This window comes from Aotus nancymaae, unplaced genomic scaffold (genome assembly GCF_030222135.1).
Source record: "Aotus nancymaae isolate 86718 unplaced genomic scaffold, 86718_ANA_hifiasm-v0.15.2.pri h1tg000019l, whole genome shotgun sequence".
Classification (NCBI taxonomy): Eukaryota; Metazoa; Chordata; class Mammalia; order Primates; family Aotidae; genus Aotus; species Aotus nancymaae.
In genome coordinates, this window is record NW_026988431.1 from 34,092,121 (window position 1) to 34,112,885 (window position 20,765).

Consider the following 20,765-nt stretch of genomic DNA (forward strand, 5'->3'; position numbering starts at 1 on the left):
AGCACCACATGGCATAGCACAGGCTGGACTGGAGGCTGAGCCCCGGCCAGGCTGGAGGAGAGGACTATGGCTGCTCTCAGGACGTCCCAGTGGGGACCTGGCTCGACCAGAGTGAGCTGTGGGGAAACACAGGCACTCGGATGTAGTGTTGGAGCTGGGGCCCATTGATGGTGCTGCAGAGGAAGGCCATTGGTTGGAGTAAACTGGTGATCAGCTGACACTTCCTAGAGAGAGGTGTGGTGGGGGGTGGTTGTCAGGCTAGTGAGAAAGAAAGGGAAGAAATGTCTGGCAGGGACATCAAGAACCTCCTGGAACAGTGTAGGGGAGTGTCTGTGAATTTGCTGGGCCCCACTGGGAGAGGACATAGCTGAGAGAAGGGCAGGCAGATCTGGAGACATCCTCCATCAGGACAAGAGGGACAACAAGTGACCACATGGATTTGATGAGCAGAGAACTGGAAATGTGCAGATGTGGCAACAGAAGTCACAGTGTGGCCAGGGACCAATGACCAAAGACCAGGCAAGGGCATCCGGGCTGACCACGGTCCTAGGCAGAGGCAGCTGGAGGGAGAGGGTTTCCTCCCTCTAATGCCTGGAACTTCCATCTTGTAGGGGACAAAGAAGGGAGAGACAGAAGGAGTGCTAGATTGACCTAGGCTGACCAAGAATTGATTGAGAAAGAAAGGAAGAGACTGGATCTACAAAGTGACCCAAGGGCTTCTAGCCATCATTGGACCCAGATTTAAGTGCAAAGCTATGCTGGGAAGTAAAGGCACAACTTTGTCTACTGAGGTCTTAGTGTGAAAATCCATACCATCTTCTGCAGTGTGTTTAGTTCCTCTTCTCCAAGGTAGGTCTCCTCCCCTTTTAACCTGGAGAGTTAAAGCACAGCAGAGTGAAGTGGCTCATCCAAGGCCACAACAAATGGCTGGGCTGGCATTTGAGTTCACATCTCTCCGACTCCAAAATCCATATCCCCTTGGTCTCATTGTCTGAAACTTACTGCCTGGGGATCCTGGACAGCATTCCGCTGCATTCCCTACAAACAGACCCATGAGCCCAGAGAAGCACCCCAGCCATGCCTGAGATTTGGTTCCCAGTCACTCAGCACCACCTCCTGTGGACAGAGCTGGAAAACTGGCTGCAGGAAGCAAGGCTGCATGGCTCTCTCCTCTCCTTCCAGTGCAGCATTGAGCACCGATTAAAAAGATAATCTGGAGGCTGCTCTAGGCCCAGGCACCATGCACAAAACACCAGCATGATTTGTCATTTGAAAAGCTGAAAACATGGTGGAGAAATCTTGATGAGTCGATCATGGAAGATTATGCAAATCCCCCTGCCTTTGGTACAGACGTTTCCAGCTGAAAGATACCACCTCCAGATGTGATACCCTCTAAAAATAGCAGGCAGAGTCACCTCCCTTGGCTAATTGTTCTAAGTGGTCCCTCAGTACCATCTGGAAGTGGGTCTCCTCAGTGTACCAGGACATCGCCCCAATTATCTATGCAGTGGCTCTTCAATGCTGGCCGCACAACCGAGGCAGCCGCTGTCTCTGCTTATCACACCTTCCCCACCCCCTGCCACGCCTAGCACCGACTCTACCTCTCTGCTGAGGATGCGCACTGCACAGGCACTGCCAAATGCCAAAGGAAGCCATTCTTCTGGAAGAAGATCCTGAAAGCCTCCTGGAGACAAAGTTCTGGCAGAATGAGGCAATTTCCCTCCCTGCAGGCAGAAGGAAGGCAATTAGAGTGGGTAAGGATGGGGGATGATTTCTCTTTTCTTCACTGCTGGGGAAATATGGGCCAGGTCACGTCACTGGCAGATGCTGCTGCTTGTGAGTGTGCAGCATCCACTCCCGATTGCTTTCTTGCCAGCACCTCTGGCAACGAGGACAGGAGAGGTGCATGTGCCTGTTGTTCCCTTGGGCTGTGGGTGCCACAGGGCAATGCCTGCTGCAAGCAGGTTTGGGACAGCTCTCAGCTGTGTGCCTGGACCTAGTTGGTCTGAGATCTTGGCCAGGGCCTCTGATCACCTTGGTCTCTGAAGCAATTAACTGGCCTCCCTGCTCTGTCCACTGGTCAGTTCTGAGCAGCATGAGATGGCAGAATTCTCAGAGGTCACCTGGCTCATGAGGAAGTGCTAGGAGGGCATGTGAGTGCTTGGAAGGGGCCTCCCCAGAGGGAGAAGAACCAGGTCAAAGACTTTGTGTGGCATGGAGGAGAAGAAGGAAGGGAAGAGAGGAAATACTGCCTGATGTGTGGTCCCTTAAACTTGTGGCCACCCAGCTCTGCCTTGAGGAGATGATGGGGAGAGGGGCAGAATGTCTTCCAGGGAAGCAGCGGGTGCAGACTGCTAAGAAGATGCACAGGTCTCTCAGTGCACCAGGTTGTCCCAATCACGTTTGTAGAGATCTTTCGTCAGAAATAACTTTATTGCAATTTCAGGGACTAGGGCTCAGAGAGGGAAAAAGATGCAGACACTGCCACCCAGCAAGTGAGAGGAAGGGCTGAACATGGACAGAAGGGCTTGAGGCATTGAGCCCTGGCTGCTTTCACCAATCCCCTCAATTGCTGCTCCTCTGTTCTAAAGGCCTGAATCTCCAACTGGAGCCAAGCGGGGGCACCCTGGCCCTGAGATGTGGCCTGTGGCGCCCCTGAGAAGAGCTGTCCCAGGCACACAAAAGAGGCAACCTTTGGCTGTGGAAAATGCCTCCTGGAGCTGTCAGAGCATTGGGAAGTCTCATCCCATTCTCTGATTCAGGAACCTTCCCTCAGCAGCAGCAGAGCAGCAGGGAACTCCTGGGTTCAGCATAGCTCGGCAAGTATTCCTGAGCAGCGTGCCTGGGCCTGGCAGGGGAGACTGTCACAGCCAGAGTGGGCAGTGCTGTGGCAGGAGGCTCCCTATGCGGTTCCACTTTGTGACTTCACACAGGTGGTTTCCTTGCCTAGAATGTCCTCCCCCAACCTTCTCTTCCTAGAAAACTTCTATTCAGCAAAACTCAGGTGAAATTTCACCTCCTCCAAGAAGCCTTTTTCAACTCTCTGCTGTGTTCTCAGAGCCCCTCCTACACACACACACACACACACACACACACACACACACACACACACGAGGCTTTCCTGTACCAGGACACTATCTGCTTCTTGGCTAGATTGCAAACTCTTTGAAGTGAGTGATCATCTAACCAGCATGATGTTGATCACATAGTAGATACTTCATCAATGCTTGGGAGCCAAGGAGGGCATCCACAGTTAACAGCCACACTGTACTTTCCCCTCTGTGATCAGCACAGTCTTGAACTGTGGCATGAGGGCTTCCCTATGATCCGAGGATGTGCTTCCTGCTGGTGAAGGTGGAGTTGGACCCGGGGCTGCAGCCACCTGGGCGTGAAACCACTGGGAACTGCTCTATGCCAGGCCCTGCCTGGGCTTCGGGGATGGGAGTGAGTAAGCCACAATCCCTGTCCTGAGGACATGCAGTCTGGTGGAGTGGACAGGAACAGGGCCTGCCAGGCAGAGTGTGCTGATTGTCACAGATGGCTCAGATGTCAGGGAAGCCTGAGTGGGGAGAGTGGTGGTGGCCATAGGAACCATTCTCCAGAGGTTGGGGTGCAGGTAGAGTTTCAACAGATTGATGAAAAGGAAGGGGATTCCAAGGGGAGGGAGGAGCAAGAACAAAGACGGAGAGGCAGGAGCCTGCAGAGCAGTCGAGGGTCAGAGAAGTTGTATGGGAGCTCAGCTATGCCATCTTGGAGCTAGATGGAGAGCCAGATGAAAGGGTGAGCCTGGAGCCTACAGCTGCCAGGGCTGGAGGGCCTCTTGCATCAAAGCCCTTCCCTGTGGAGGAGAATGGGGGCCTTGAGGCTAGGATGCCTGCCAAGAGACTGGGTCAGATTTGGGGGCTTTGAATGTACTGATCCAGAGTGCTTAAGCCCGACCCAGTGGGCAGCCGACATCTTCACACAAGGTAGGAGTGCAGGGTGGACCAGCATGAAGGCAGGAGCTGTGGAGCTCTGCAGTGCCACGTGAAGTTTAGCAGGCCTCTGCACCCTGCCTGTCTCTGTACCTCTCCTGCCATCATGCCTTGATTCAGACCTTACTTCTTTGAGTAAAGACACTGCCTTCTCTTAGGATGCCCAGAAAGGGTAGCACATTAGGACTCAGCTGCCCCAGCATGGGCCAGTGAAGCTGGACTGGAGAGACTCAAGCCGGCACAAGGGTACTTGGAGCCTGGGGAATGGGGAGTGGGGGGGTGCGGTCAGGCAGGGGGACACCGGTGCCAGCATCACCCTAAGGGAAATCTGGGCCTCACAGCCTTGCCTGAGATGTGGGGCAGTCTGACAGGCAGCTGAGTCAGTTGTGACGCCCTCAGCCCACAGATGGATAGGACCTGGCCATAGCCCAGCATTGGCCTCTGTGAGTAATCTGACCGCATGACTTTTATTCCTGGGTAGCCTCTGTGGCTGAAAAGGAATATGATGTGGGCTTTATATACTGATGTGGGATCTTTCCATGAAATACTAAATAAAAAAAAACAAGTCACAGCACAACATATGTAGTATTGAACATTTCTTTAAAAATGAAAATCTGTCCAGGCACTTTGACTCATGCCTGTAATCCCAGTACTTTGGGAGGCCAAGGTGGAAGGATTGCTTGAAGCCAGCAGTTCGAGACCAGCCTGGGCAACAATGTGAGACTCCTGTCTCTACAAAAATTAATAATAAAAAAAGTTAGCTGGATGTGGTGGCATGCACCTATAGTCTTAGCTACTCAGGAGGCTGAGATGGGAGGATTGCTTGAGCCCAGGAGCCCAGAAGCTCAAGGCTGCAGTGAGCTATGATCCCACCATTGCACTCCAGCGCTGGCAACAGAGCGAGACTCTGCCTCTAAAAACAAAACAAGACAAAAATCTAGTCTAGAAGTGCTTGTAGATGTTCGTGAGTGCATAGAAAAGTTCTAGTTGGAGTCTTGGCCATTTGACAATAGTGGTTCCCCTGGGGGAGGGGACTATTGTCGAGGGGACATGCATGTCTTATAATGTACGCTTCTGCACTGTGAAGTTTACATTAATTTAAAATGTCGATTAACGCTGAGGACTAAAACATGCTCACCACACCCTCCTCGGGACCCCTGCTCTCACTCATATCTCAGCACATCTAGCTCAGGGTGCCTGTCCACCTGAACTGGGCCTCAAGTCCAGCTTCCTCACTCACCCATTGGGGCACACCTGGGCCAGGCCCGTCCCTGAACTCCACTTTTTCCACCTGAAAATGGGAGCAATGGTGATAACAACCTCTCCCCACCTTGGACGTAGAGGGCATGTACGGGCTTGGTGGATGACCAAAGATCCGAGTGCTTCTGTGTGGCTGCCAAGGACAGTGCAGGCGCGTGAGTCCTCCCCACAACGAGGACTCAGGCAGAGCAGGTGGCCCCTCAGGAGGAATCACAGCTGCTGCCCACAGGGGCTGCTCTGTTGCTTCTCCACCCTGGCAGAGGCTAATGGGGGGCCTGAGGCTTTGGGCTCAACCTGACTTTAATCCCTGCATGGCTGCTTTCTAACTGTGACAGGCTCGTCCCCACACAGTCTCTCTCTTCTTTGTAAAAAGGAGAAATGAACACCTACCTTGAAAGAGGACTCTAAGGGTTGTACAAGGCACTACACGTGCACATGTGGCGCACACAGTGGCATAAATACATGGTGTGCCCACCTCCCTCCCCACTGATACCTGGGGGACAGCCCATTCCTCATGGTGTCTCCAGCAGGCTCAGCGTCCAAGGCAGTCTCCCCAGTATGCCCACCGCCATCATCGCCATCATCACCTACGCTGGGTTTTGGGGGTTCACCCTAGCATATTGTTCTCCCACACTCCCCTCTGTTCCACTTCTCTGGTGTAGAATGGAACTACCAGACCTTCGCCCCACTCCTGTACTCCCAAGGGGCACACCTGTGGCTTAAATGGGAGGAGTGCCTGGGGTACAGATGTGGCCACGGCAGTGCAGGGAACTGTGGATCTCGCTCAGGAAGGCATATGCAGACCTCACCCGAAGCTGCCCAGCAGGGCAGGGAATGGCACAGGCAGCTCCATGCAATGTAGATGGCAGCACCTGTACTAGGCTCCTGGGTCCCCCCGGCTCCTGCTCTACTCCATCCACCCAACTGTGTTACCTCCACGAAGGTGCTTGTCAGTAAAGTCAAGTGTCTGTCCCAGCTCTGACCACACATTGCTATTGAGAGGAAATGCAAGGCATCAGGACAGAACAGATGCAATTTAGACTTGTGCGGTGGGTGGAGGTGGGGTGGGGTGGGTGGAGGTGGGGTGGGGTGGGGCCAGGCCCCTTTCTCAGGTTGCCTAACCAACAGGTGCCTAGGTGGGGCCTCATTGCAGGAGGGCTCATCTTCCTGTCTGTAGAGACAAGCTTCAGTCGCCTTTCCTTCCTGGTGCTCTGAACAGCTGAACCCTACTCCCCCTGCTGCCCTCCCTTTCCCCTGTCTCCCCCTCCGCAACCATTCCCCCTCACCGCCCATTTTCTGGCCGAATTGTTCCTTGGTTTATCTTTGACCTCCACTGCAAACCAGGCTCTCTCTGACAAGGCTTTGAAGTCAAGTGCCTGTGTCTCCCACTCCAGGGCTGGGTCCAGCCCAGCTGGACTCAGGCTGGATGCAGGGCTGAGGTGGGGCCCCCCAGCATGCTGGCTGTGGGGGTGGGGGAGAGCTGGTGCAGGCAGAATGGAGGCAGTTGTGGTGACCGAGAGGGAGTCAGACAGGGACAGGGTGTGGACGCCAGGGTCTGGGACTCAGGGCCTCCCCTCAGAGCTTGGTGGTGGAGATTTCTAGGCAGCAAACCGTGAAAGGCTCACACAGGTAGGTGTTGGATTCTACTGCCTAAGTGCCACGTCCTGACCTTTATTAGTGGTTCTCAAGCTTGAGCATGCATCAGAATCTTCGGCAGGGCCTGTTAAAACATGCAATACTGGGCCTTACCCAAGAGTTTCTGATGCACTAAGTAGGTCTGGAGTGGAGTCTAGAATCTGCATTTGTAACCAGTTTCTAGGTGCCGCTGCGGCTGCTGAGCGGGAACCACTGCCTTAAGTGCTTTGCCTTCCACTCCCTGCTGAACAGGAAGAGCAGGCTGAATACACTAAAGGGAGTGAGGTGTCTCAAGATTCACTTTAGCAGGATTAACCATAGGAGTTGTAACACTGCTTGAGCTTTTTTGGGTCTCAGTAAGATGATAGCACATTATCTTATTGAATCCTTACAAGGGCTTTGTAAAATGGGAACATCACATCCATTTTAGAGAAGATAAACTGAGACTCACAGAGTCTAGGCACCCCAAATCACCCGCAGAATTAGGATTTGAACCCCAGTAGCCTGGCCCCAGAGCCCATGTGCTAGGCTACAATACCAGTCCCTCTGGGCAGACAGGTAAACTGTGGGGTCAGTTCAGAGCCTGGAACAATCCCTGTGCGTGAAAGGCTCAGCGAGGGCCTGGGTGTGCCCTGGGCAGGACTGTCTCTGCTCTGGTGCTCCCAGCCCAGGCCAGGGCTCCTCTCTATCCCCCACTGCTGGGCCCTGCCAGGCAGAGGGCTGGATGTGCCCCAAGAGGAAAACAAAACCCTGTGGAAAAGCACTGAGCCCCCATGTTAGTTCAGTCCAATCTGATAGCATCAGGAGCACTAAGATGTTGGCTTAGCTCCTTCTGCTTTTTTTTCTTTTAAAGCTGTTTCAGAATTTCCTTTGCCCATATTTTATTTTTCGTTTGAAAGAACTCCTCCCTGCTTCTCCAATCCACCTGGCTATATAATTCCTGGACTGAATATGTTCTTACTGATGTGAGTATATGTGTGTGAATCTGAGTGTTCATTGGGGCCTGTGGACATGTGAGGGTGCCTCTGTGTCTCTGCAGGCATCTGTGGTGTGCAGTGTGCACACGGGTGCCTGGATGCGTGCAGACACGGGTACATACACTTGGGGGTCTGAGTGGATGATACCTCGCTCCTGGATGGGCACTGACCCTTGACTGTGAACAGATATGCTTCACAGGACCAGGCAGGGGTTGCAGCTGCTTGGCTGCCAGAAGGCGGCCAGTTCTGGGGCTCAGAAAGGAGCCTGGAGCACCTTGACCCAGCAGAGGAGCACCTTACCCTTGATACTGCTGCAGGCCAGCCAGCCAGGAGGACTGCCTCTCCCAGTCCGTAATGCTGTGCTGTGGGGTGTGGGGGAGACAAGGTTGCCAAACTCTTTATCAAGCCCTTTGAAATGTTCTGGGGCTGCTGGCCAGGCCAGCGGAGGAAGCAGTGCTTTATGGGCCTGACTCTGTGGTGACCTCACCACTCGGTCCTCCCTGCTCCTCTCCTGTGCCTCTCTGGTCTTCCACTGTCCCCTCCCCATGATGGAGTTCTCCAAAAAAGGAGGTGCCCTATTCCCCATTCACTCACCTTATGGGGGAAGGAACAGCCCCCAGAGGGAAAGGGGAGGAGATGGGTGGGAGGGCGTCTGCGTCCCTAGGCAGGTGTGGACTGGAGTAGGAAGGAGGGAGGAAAGGATGGTCTGTCGAGGGCCTGGCTCTGCTCCCCTCTGTGGTGACAGATCTTCCTCCTAGCCTAGGAAAGACCCCTAATGGAAGACAGAAATGACAGAAAGCAAGAGGACATGGTTAGGACATCCCCTTTGTTGGCCCATCCATTTATGCCCAGAGCCTAGTACAGCCTTTGGCACGTGGCAGGCACTAAAATCTATTTGATAAATACTGTTGAATGAAGGAAAGAGCTAGAAGCTTAGTGGTAGAGGTTGTTGGAGAATAAGAAGATGAAGAGGACGAAGGCAAAGAAATGGCCAGAGGGAGAAGCCAGCAGCCCAGCATTTGCTGGCCCTGAGGTGCTACCCAAGAAAGCCAGTGACAGGGAGGTGGAGAGGGAGAGAGGGGAGACAAGATAAAGGAACAGAGGGCAGCAAGAAAACGGAAGAGGAAGATTTGCTCTCAGGTATGGAGGTCTGGATTCTTTGCTGGAGAGTGGCCTGTGTGCTCAAAGGAGTAAACCAGGTTCCTCCCTTGTAGCTCCAGGGAAGTGTATCAGATCCAGTGGGGTTAGGGTGTGGTATTGGGACGGGGCAGCCATCTGGACATGAAGGCCAGGACTGCTCTGAGAAGAGAAGGGCTGTGCAGAGCAGGCGCCCTCATCATTATGTCACCCCATCATTGCCACCACATGTCTGCCATGGGGGTGTCCTGCCTGTCCATTCTTGCAGCTAGAGAAACAAGTTGAGGCTTGCAAGGGGGTTAGGGGGATAAGGGGAGGACACAGAGATGGGAAGGGACCCAGATGTGCCTAATGTCAGAGCCCAGGGTTTAGAAAGGGCAGGAAGGCTTCTTGGAAGAGGTGGAATTTGATCAGCTGAGATTTTAATGACAGTCAATTGCATTATCTGGAAGTACCAGTTAGAGAGAATGAAGCCCCCTGTCTTTTCTTAAGAGAGACATCCTGTCTTGGGCTGCTACGGCTGCCAGCCTGCATTAAGCTGCCCTTGGGCCCCCTGTGTGGAGCAGGGAAAATTAGAGCCAATCAATGCGATTTCAAGGCAGCAGCTCCTTCCCAGCAGCCCGTGGCCATGCCTGTTAACCAGCCCGCAGCCCCAGTGGCCTGATACCACAAGCAAATGGCCCCTAATGGGGACCAGACCTCCTTTCGCCCTCCCACCTGCGTGCCTGTGTGTCTTTGTGCCTGTGTGCTGAGCTGAGATCATTGCTCCTGGGGCCCCTGTCCTGCCTAAGGGCCCAGGACCTACTGGGCTAGCTAGGGGGTGGAGTGGGGCAGAGCAGGGGGTGGGTGGTAACAGCCCTGCAAATGGCCCCAATCTAGCGGGGAATAGGACAGCTCCAGCTCGTAGACTGGGCATGGCAGGGCTCAGCTTGGCCCCAGGCAGCTGCAACCAAGTCATCTGACTGCTTTAACCCCTCATTCTGCCCAATGGGAGGTCTGAGTATTCTCTACCCACCCCTTGAGAAAGATAGCCTAGGGAGGCTGGATGCTGGGCCTGCTTGAATCTGCAGTGTGCATTGCTCCTGACCAGGCCTTCCTCCTGAAATCTATTTTCCTGGCCTTAACTTGGGCCCTCATTGGCTCTCACCTGGGATTCTGCTTTTAAGCCCTCTACCTCCTGCCCCGCTCCACCCTTCTGCTGCCAGGAGGCTTTCTAAAATGCATCTGCTGGGCTTACTTCCCTGCTTCCCCATCCCTGGTGGCTCCCAGCTGCCTTCAACTGAAAGGGTCACCCCTGGGCCCTGGCCTGGCTGCTTCTTAGGCCTCTTCTCTTGAATGAGCCAGGATGAGGGTGATGTGAATGAGGCACCCACCTGCCTCGGGTACAGAATTTAAGGAGGAACCAAAAAACGAAGCAGTCAAAATAAATAATGTTTTAGTGCCATTTTTTAAAAACCAAAATTAATGAAAAAAATCCATGATGAATATCAAATGCTAAATGAATATCAAAATGAGTAACAGAATATCAAAATGTCAGTGAAGACGTGGACTGACAAGACAGGATTAGAGAGAGCAAAGTAAGGTGAATCGCGTCGGTGTGGGGCAGATCCTGTCTGCATTTAGCCCTGCCAGCCTCGCCCTACTGCTGCCTCTGCACCTGGATGTGCCAGTCACTCTCCACCTTTCAGAGGGGCCCCAGGAAGTGCTTAGAATCCCCCCAGCACCCAGGCCTTTGTATGTGCCATCCTCTCGCCTGGAATTCTCTCCCATCTTCCTTCTTCTGTTCTTCACCTGGATCCTTTAAGGTTCCTCTAAAACTCGGGTCTGGCAGCCCCTCCCTCACTCCCTAGGCCGGGTTAGGAGCTCTTCTCTGTCTCTCCCCTGACTTCTTCCCTCCAACCCTAGCATAGCCCCACAGCACTGAGTTCCAGGGCTCTGACCACTGGCCTCTGAAGCCACATGGTAAAATCCTGCAGAGCAGAATGGTGAGGCATTCATTTCTGCATCCTTAAAGCCCATCATGGAGCCTGACACAGATTGTCTTCAATTACCTTTGATTGACCAAATGAATACATGAATGGACAAATGAAAGAATAACATGGCTGTGGGTCACATACCATTTCAATGAATACTTCAAGGATCAAAATGAAATAAAACCCTTGAGGTTCCTCAGATCCAGATGGACCCACAGGCTACCAGCACCATAGAATAAATGCTGCAACATTTTGGTCCAGCAAAAAGATTCTAGCAGTCTCTAAAAATCGTGGCCATAGGATTTGGTCTATACTTTCAAAAATTACTGTTTTTTCATGCTAAAGCCCTTCAATTTGCTCTAAAAGACAACATAGGAAGGGAGAAACGATGCAGGCCAGTCCTCTCCAAATAAGGCAAAACCCAAATTTATTTTTAGCTGTGACTTTCCCAACTGCAACAGGGCACAAGTCCATTAACCAGCCTTACAGAAACCCACCAACTTCCAAAAAAGTTTCAGCAACTCATAAAGATTCACATGTGCATGCAGACACAAAGACCTCTTTTAGGGAAGAGGCCCCAAGACATAGATTGGAGCCCCAGCTGGGGCCCCTTCTGCATGAGAACTCTTCAGCCAGCCTGGACAATACAACCCCTGAGCAACTCCAGTTTTGCTTAACTGGGACAACCCACCTTTTCTCATCCTCCTGGAGAAATTCGGTTTTGTGTTTTCCTGATGTTTGATGGGCCCGACATCAGCGCGTCCTCAAAAGTCACATTCCCTGGGAAATCTGACCAAATCCTAAGAACAAAGAGGCTATTGGCTAACTTCATGGAGACCACAGGGAGCTCAGTCCTTAGAGGAGCTGGAGGGAAAGAGACACTGGAATTCTTCACCGTGATTATCCGCGCCGTCATTATCTTCATCTCTACAAACTGTGGCTGGTTCATTTTAACCCCGTGCAGGAGCTGCCTGTATAAGAGGATGGCTGGAGTCAGAGGCTTGGGTGCTCTCCTGGTGGAGTCAGGAGCTCTCAGTGCCTGCTGACTCATCTGTAAAATGGGGATAACGTCAGGATGAGCTAATAACGTGGAAGGCAGAAAGGCTGATGCCGTCTCTGTTTCCAATATGATTTTTATGGCCTCCATGATGGTGTTCTTGTAATTTTTCTCTGCAACAGGCTCGTTTTTCTCCTCAAATTCCTCTGTGTTTGGCTAAGAACAATCCGTTTTTCCTACATTTGTCAAGTTGCTCGAAATTCCTAATGCCCATTCATGTTCTTTCCAAGGATTAGCAGAGCACTCCTTGCTTGTCTTTCATCACACTCCCTCCGCACATGGGGTAAAAATTACATTTGAGTGGAACCCTGGCTATCGATGCCTGTAAAATGGAGACTTTGGCGAGACTCACTTGCCTGGGTCAGAGTGGGAAAGAGGCTGAAAAGCAGGCCTGAGCATCTTTAATGATGTGCAGAAAGAGAGGGGCCTCTGCCCCCACGGGCAGATGTACACAGCTGCTAACAGAGAAGCCCCTCATCCTGTGCGACCAGTGCAGAGAAACGATCCCCTCAAATGCTTCCTAGTGGAGTTAAGAAATTTTTTGTTGATCGTGCCTTTGAACTAAGGTCATTTAAGTATACAACAGATGTTCCTCCGAGGGAAACAGACTTATAAAGTCAGGAACACAGAAGGGACCTAATGGTTTACTGGGGGTGGCGCATTAAATTCGTAGCAATTTAACTCCTTTCAATGTTAAACAAAACAATGACGCAATTTTATGCGCAATAAAAACCTGTCAAAACAATCATCCTGGGCAGTGGAGGTCCTTTCAGTCATTCTTCTTCTAAAGATAAACCAAGGGCACAAGTGACAGACGTTTCTGGCTTCTCTGTGAGGTTGGAGCAGTCAGTGTGGCAGCCTCAGCTGCTCTAGGCTGGATCTTCCAGGATGGTTGAAGCCTGAAGCCTGCGGGTAGAGGGAGGGGGCAGCTGTGAAATAAAAGGGCAGAAAATTCATGATCTGAGTGGCTTCCTGACTGTGCTAGTTTTCCGTGGGCAGAATTAGTGGTTACCTGGGAAGTAGGATTGCGGGTGGCTGGGCAAGTCCCACTGCTTAGTAAGTCCCTCCACAGCCTGCTTCACAGACTCCACAACGAGGGCTTTGTGAGTCAAACCACAGACACGTATTGAGCATCTCCTATGTATCAGGCACATCCAGGGGTTCAGTATTGCCTTCTACAGGGTCCTCTGTGTAACTGTCGCTTTCCTTGAGGGGGCTTCAGCAGCAAGGCAAAAGAAGACTGAATTTGAATTCAGGGAAATCAGAGTCTAAATTCCAGCCCAGGCATTTATTAGCTGTGTGACCTCTTGCAAGTCACTTAACCTCTCTGAGCTTTGATTTTCTCCATTTATAAAATGGAGGTAGTTGTACTGACAACATGGGGTTGTTACTAGGTTGAGTAAAAGAATGGATGAAAATTCCTAGCACAGTTCCTGACACAGAGTAGATGTTTCCCTTCCCTTCCAAAGGAATGAACAAGGCAGCATCCCTGCCTTCAGGGAGCTTATAGTCTAGATGGAGAGACAAGCTCGTTGTGCAAAAAAGGCAAGGGATGGCTGGGTGCGGTGGCTCATGCCTGTAATCCCAGCACTTTGGGAGGCTGAGGCGGGTGGATCACTAGGTTAAGAGACTATCCTGGCCAACATGGTGAAACCCCATCTCTACTAAAAATGCAAAAATTAGCTGAGCATCGTGGAGTGTGCTGTTGTAGTCCCAGATACTCTGGAGGCTGAGGCAGGAGAATCGCTTGAACCTGGGAGGTGGAGGTTGCGGTGAGCCCAGATCATGCTGCTGCACTCCAGCCTGGTGACAGAGCGAGACTCCATCTCAAAAATAAAAAATAAAAATGGCAAACGTTTCTTTCAGGCCATGGAAAAGCATGAACACTTAGGTGCTGTAGAAGGTGGCTGTTGGGCTGGGTGACCAAGGATGGATACCTGGAGGAGTAGACTTTAGTTGGGTCTAAGAGTCTTCGAGAAGGGGAAAAGAGGGCGTTCTAGTCAGGTGGAACCCAGTGAGTACAGGTACACTGGGAATATTGAAGGTATGTTTGAGGCTAGCCGTGAGGCAGCCAGTCTTCTGAAGCACAGTGTTTGGTGGGTAACAGGTGGGAGCTGAGACTGGCTAGGCAAGTGGGATGCAGATTGGGAGGAGACTCAGGTACCAAGCTTAGCTTTTTCTGGAGGGAGCAGGGGACCGCTGCAACTCTTCGAACTAAGGCACACTAATAACATTTGTTTTCCAAGAAGATTTGTCCAGTCCACGAATGGGAAGAACCTGGTACATTCCCTGCTCCTGTGCTCATGGCAGACATGGTTAATCAATCTCAGCCTGGAGGCCAGGAGACAGTTTGGAAGCTGTTTTAATATTCCGTGTGTAGAGTGAGGAACGCATACCCTGGATGAGTTTGTTCACTGTTAGTTGAGAGTATGTATCTCTCCACTTTTGATTTTAAGATGAACGAGGAGACAGGGCTCGCTGTGAATGTACAGTGGTCTTCCATCTTTGCTGCCCCTAGGACCAGTGTTTCTGGGACTCAAGCCTCATCAGCAGTTCTCGGGCTTCCCTGTGTTTACTGTCCCCAGTAGTCTCTGGTGACCCCTGTAGGACACTGGATCAGAGTGTGACAGCTGCACCTGCCCCGAGAGTCCGGCACTGAGCCCTGGCCTACAGGGAGAGGGGTTGGGACCTGCCAGGCCTGGCCACGTGGCCCCTGGGTGTGAGGGTCAGCAGCAAGCAGTGAATTGTGACTTCCCATCTGTGCTTGCTTTGGCAATGATACACATCTGAAACGTCTGACTGTTTGGGCAGGAGCTTGGCAAGCTGGGCGTCACCCTGGAAGAGGAGTGGAATTTTCCTGAAATGATAAACCATTTAAATTGGTCAGAACTTTCTAAAGTTACTGAGGTGCCAGAAATAGAAGGCAAGTATGCTTGCATTGTTGTAATTTCCTTCTTGATTTGCATTTAGAGCCAATTTTGATCCATGGAGATGGCAGCTTCATGTGACTACTAAATCTGGGCCAAGTTCTACCTCTGCAGGACAGGGAGAAGTGTGGAGACCACTGCAGAGCAGAGGCCGCCCTTTCCATGCCCAGGGCTCCTGGCCTCTGTGACAGCCTGTCTCTATCCTCATCTGGCCCTTCCAGAAGGGCAGGACAGCTCCATTCTACCTGCCTGGAGAAGCCTCTGGAGCAGTCTCGGGAGAAGGAATGTTACTTCTCACTCCTCCCTGATAGGTGCTTGCACCGTGCTCCAGCAACACTGACCACCTCATCCCACCTCATCCATGACCCTGAACCCTGCCACGTCCTGCAACCTTGTCTTCAAATAAGCCTGGAGTCCAACCACTCCCTCCACCTCAGTGGTCACCATCATCTCTCACCTGGAGCCTCCTGCCTGGTCTCCTTCCTCTCCCTTCCACCTTTCCATACAGCAGCCAAGAAGATCTGTTTAAAGAACAATCCTGGCTGAGCATAGTAGCTCACACCTGTGATCCCAGCATTTTGGAAGGCCAAGATGGATGGATCACTTGAGGTCAGGAGTTTGAGACCAGGATGGTCAACATGGTGAAACCCAGTCTCTACTAAAATTACAAAAATTAGCCAGGCATGGTGGTGTGCACCTATAATCCCAGCTACTTAGATGGCCGAGGCAGAAGAATCACCACTTAAACCTGGGAGGTGGAGGTTGCAGTGAGCTGAGATTGCACCACTGCGCTCCAGCCTGGGGGCAAGATTGAAACTCCATCTCAAAAAAAAAAAAAAAGACAACAAAAAATTCCCCAGAACAGAAAAGAGCAATCCTATTAAAGCAGAAAGCAGAGACTGACTGATCTGGGGGTTGTTCTAGGTGCTTTGCACACAACAGCCTTGCGGGGAGCACTTCCATCATGCCCTTCACATAGATAAGGAAACTGAGTTGCGGAATGCTTAATTGCTCACTTGAGACTACCCAGCTGTCAGCAGCAGAGGCTGGACCAGAACCTAGCTTGTCAAGGTCCAGAGTCCATGCAGCTTAACTATCGTGTCATACTGCTCCATCAATGTCATGTCCTTGTGTGCCAACTCTGCTCTCACTAATCTCTGGCTTCTCATTGCACTGATAACATCCAGCCCTTGCCAGGCCCTGTGGGATCTGCCCTGGCCCCACCTCTGATCTCTCTCAGGCCATTTCCCTCTCGCTCACTCTGCTGTGGTCAGAATGGACTGGGGTTGCAGAATAAAACACAGGATGCACAGTTAAATTTGAACTTCAGATAAGCAATGGGACTTTTTTGGTATAAATACATCCTGTACAATATTTGGGACATACTTATACTAAGGAAATATTCATTATTTATCTGAAGTCCACATTTAACTTTTGTTTGTGTGTGTATGTGCGTGTGCATATGTACATGTGTGCCACTGAATCTGACAGCTCTGGCCTGGACTTATTCTGCTCCCCCAGCTGCTGAGTGCATGCCCACCTCACAGCCCTCACTGCGCAGTGCTCTTCTTCCGCCATGCCTGGCTGGCTTCTCCTTTGTGTTTTTGCTTAGGTGTCACCTCCTCAGGGAGGCCTTCCCTGACCACTGATCTAAAGTCAGTTTCCTGGGTGTGGTGACTCACACCTGTAATCCCAGCACTTTAGGAGGCTGAGGTGGGCTAATCACCTGAGGTTAGGAGTTTGAGACCAGCCTGGGAAACATGGGGAAACCCTGTTTCTACTAAAAAGACAAAAATTAGCTGGATGTGGTGGCAAACGCCTGTGGTTCCAGCTACTCAGGAGGCTGAGGCAGGAGAATCACTTGAACCTGGGAGGCGGAGGTTGCAGTGAGCCAAGATCGCACCACTGCACTCCAGCCTGGGCAACAGAGTGGATTCCATCTAAACAAAGAAACAAACAAACATAAAATAGGCTCTCTGCTATTCTGCCCCATAACATCCCCTTCTTTCCCCCCGATTTGTGCTTACATGTTTCGCCTCCATCGAGCCTGCTTCCTCCAGAAGGCTCGCTGAGCTGTGCACTCCCTCAGGGAAGGAACCACGTGTGCTTTGTTCATCCCTGATGTGCAGTGCCAGCAAGACCCAGGCCCATAGTACTTGTTATGTCAGTATACATTTCTGCATTCACCTGTGCTGATCTCTCTCTCTGGAAGCCCTCCATCTCCCCTCACTTCATTGTCCACCTTCTCTTTTAGGCCTTTCGTTTTGGTTGATTAAGTGTGGTTGATGAACGTAGGTATGTCTGGGGCTCAGCTAGGAGAGTTCTCAGGAGCCCTCAAGAAGCTGGTGGTGAGGGAGACATGTTAGAGCAGTGAGCTCTGGTGCAGTGTGCCTAGAAAGTCTAGGAAGATGGCACAGGTGCCATGTCGTGGGGACAGTGCCCTTCTAAAAGACTCCTGAATGGACTGCCCTCAACTTCACCCCAGGAAAGGCCAACTCTCCTGCCCCATCCTAGGAGAGCTTTGCACAGACCTTAGTCATAAGGAGTTCGAATGGCTCCTCTGTCTCATGTCTCCCGAGCGCAGAGGCTCTGCTGCTCCTTTCCACATCCCCAGCTCCTCCTAACACAGCTTCAATCACAGTAGATTTGTTTATCCCTTAGAATGCTGTGGGCTGCAAGTAACAGAATCCGTGACTCAGACTACCATGTTAATAAGGAAATGTCTTATCTCATGTTACAGGAAGCTTAGAGGCAGGGTGGGCAGATACAGCAGCTCAGCAATGGCAGCAGGGACCCGGGTCTCCTCTGTTGTCTTCAGCATGGATGCATGCTAAGAGTGGCTCCCCTGTGATCACCAGTGATCACACACAGTGAACACTCACACTTGGGTCTGTGTTCCTGTCTGTTCTTGCCTGGCATAAATGAGAGAATACATTTCTCTAACCCTGGCACAGCTGTCCTTATCCTCAGTCTGATAGGGACAAGGACCCACTCTGGACCCTGGACATGTGCCAGGGAAACACCGTGTTCTAATTAGCTTAGGGCAGAGGTTTCTAAACTTTCTTGGTTATGGCACCCTTAATGCCTCAGTATTTTTTCACAGCATCCTAGGCCACAAGAAATACCCAGTAGTTCCATTTATTAAGTCGTTAGGTACAAACAATTAAATAAGTATGTCCTAACAATTTAGCAGCCATTTGAAGAACTAATACATGTAAATTGAAAGAAAAGTAATATTTTATATCATTCTTAATTGCCCACAATTATTTGCTAATGGGATGTGTGTGCCTATCGGGCACTGCACAACTTCTCAAACCTGGGAATTAGACTGGACGTTCTTTTTTCTTATGTACATAGATATTTGTAAAGTACTTATTTTTTATGACAGCAACCACTGAAAACTTGGTTTCACAAAGCTATGACATCATGAATGTTAATATTTTGAAGTACCTTGAACTAATCTCATGATTCCGGTGGATGTCACTGTGTTTCTTGAAAATTGAAAATATCACTTGGTGCTACTGTGAGTTCACTGCACAGGGGACGCCTTGGTGCACCATCTGGGAGGCATGGGTTTAGGGTAATTATTGTGCCTCTAAGGAGCTAGGCATGAGGGAGACCAGTTCCTGCATGAAATCAGGGTTCTGTTTGGAAAGAGAAAAAAAGCAGTGGAGGCCAGGTAGGTAACAGGATCCACCACAGTGGATATTAATGATTGTTGACTGAATGCTGAATTTCAAGGCCATCAAGAAAGGAAAAATGCCTTTTAGCACTTGTTTCTCATGCTTCCTATTAAGAAACAGTGAGAGAGTTCACTGCAGAAATTTAATTCCTATTACATACAGTCATTTCACCTCATTTCTGTAGGATGGCTTTGTTCAACACATCAGTAACTAGTTCAGAGGGTCTTAACCTCTTTTGTCCCAGACCTCTGAGCCCCCCTCAGAGAAACAGGCTGTGGGAGACTTATGTTCACATGCTGGCTTGGCCCCTAATTCACCTGATTATTTTAGACACATTTTCTGACTGCTCTCAACCTCCGTTTCTGGTTGAGATGGTAAAATGCCAGTCATCACTCCCACCTAGTCTCCTCCCATGAGGATATCGTATCCTGGAATTAGAGGTTTGCTGGTGAGCAAAACTGACTGCAGCACTAAGGGCAGAGCCACGGGCAGGCCTTATTGACCAGAGCCATGACCCCTTCCTCCTGAGGGCCTGTGCAGCCCCTCACTACCCTGTACCCATCCTTGGAGATCCTGGCTTGGCTCACTTGCTGGCTGCCCGGTATGGGGCTGGCTCCTGACAAGGAGGCACATTTGTGATCATGGCTCTTTCTTTTCATCCTCATCCCAGAGAGAGGATTCTGTTCCCATCTTCCCCAACCCTCTACCACCTAGAGAGTGTGTCTGGCTTCTGGCTCACCATCGCCCCCAGGAAATGTCTACAGGATGCGTCATCAAGGCCCTCCCGAGCCTCCAGGTCCAATTCCTCCTTGGCTACTGCTGGGGCTTATCAGAGTCAGTGTCCTTGTTCCCCAGCAAGCTGAGTTCAGACAATCTCTTTCTGGAGATTATGTTCCCAAGCCTTTGTGGCGGCCAGGCCTTTGATAACCACCTGGTGAAGTGGCCTTCAACTCTCCTCCCGCGGAAGCATCGAGTTTCAGAGCCGCCCTGCCTGAGGGGTGCTGCACAGCCAGACCTGGTCAGATGCAAAGCAAGTGCCAGGAACTGCCTGGGCCAGACAGAGATGGGGCAAGGCCACTGCCAGATAGCGTGGGCCACTGTGGGCTGCGAGCATTTTCTCTGCTCCCTGACTTTGTTTACACCAACCTTAGAGACCCCCTCCAGCTGGGTTGATGTTTGTAATTGAAAGCAAGCACACGCCTTGGCATCAGCCCTTTATGGAGTATTTACTCTGTGCCAGGCACTGTTTTAAAAATTGTTAATTTTTAATTACATTCAATCTTCACCATCACTTGATTTCCCTCATTCCCATTTTACATATTATAAGATTGAGGCTTAGGCCAGTCAGGTAACTTAACTTGCTCGTGATCATGATGCTGGCAAGTGGCAGAGCTGAGGCTTGAACCAATTTGGCTTGATACCACAGCCCAGAAACTAACTCCTATACTGCCAGAGTGGGTCACAAGCTGGGGGGCATTAGGGACTTTCCAGTTCAAGCCTCCTGCTTGACCATTGAAGACTGTCATCAGCTCACTGGTGACAAATGTTCTGGAACCTGGTCTGCCTAGCTCCTGGTCCCAGAAATCTTTCCAAGAATATTCAAAGTCTTTGATTTTGTGGGGAAGGTGGCCTTTGGAGGTGGGGAGAAAGGAGACTGTTCGGTCCTTCCAATCCCTGAGTTGATAGCGGTGGCAAGATAACTGGATTCAGAGCAGCGAGGTTTGTGGTTGAGGGATCCTCTATCACAGACGGTTAAGCACCGTGTATTGAATTCTCTATCAAGTGTAAAAGCGTTCAGTCTTCCCAAAGGCGATTGGGCAACAGAGACCAAGAGCCCCAAAAATGTTCCTATACTTTACCCAGTAATACCACTTCTAGGACTCTATCCCAAAGAAATATTTTGAAATCCAAGCAAAGTTTTTCATATCATTACTTTTGCAATACCACAAAACAAACAAACAAATACAGGCTACACTAGGGAAATGCTTAGATTAACCCTGCCTCAGCCCAGTGAGGGAAGACTATACAGCCTTTAAAAATGGGGTTTGCTGCACTCCAGCCTGGGCAACAGAGCACGACTGTCTAAAAAAAATGGGGTTTACAAACAGAATTTAATGACATGAGAAAAGCCTTACTGATAAT

The 20,765-nt window shown here is 50.9% G+C and overlaps 1 long non-coding RNA gene across 1 annotated transcript; it reads right to left on the reverse strand.

Annotated features, from left to right (window-relative positions):
- Window positions 1–14,357: 14,357 nt before the first annotated feature.
- On the reverse strand, window positions 14,358–18,998 carry LOC110567321 (uncharacterized). Its single transcript, XR_002477777.2, has 2 exons — window positions 18,391–18,998; window positions 14,358–14,870 (listed from the first exon to the last, which is right to left on the reverse strand). It is a non-coding gene; the product is annotated as an uncharacterized LOC110567321 (long non-coding RNA).
- Between the last annotated feature and the right edge of the window lie 1,767 nt (window positions 18,999–20,765).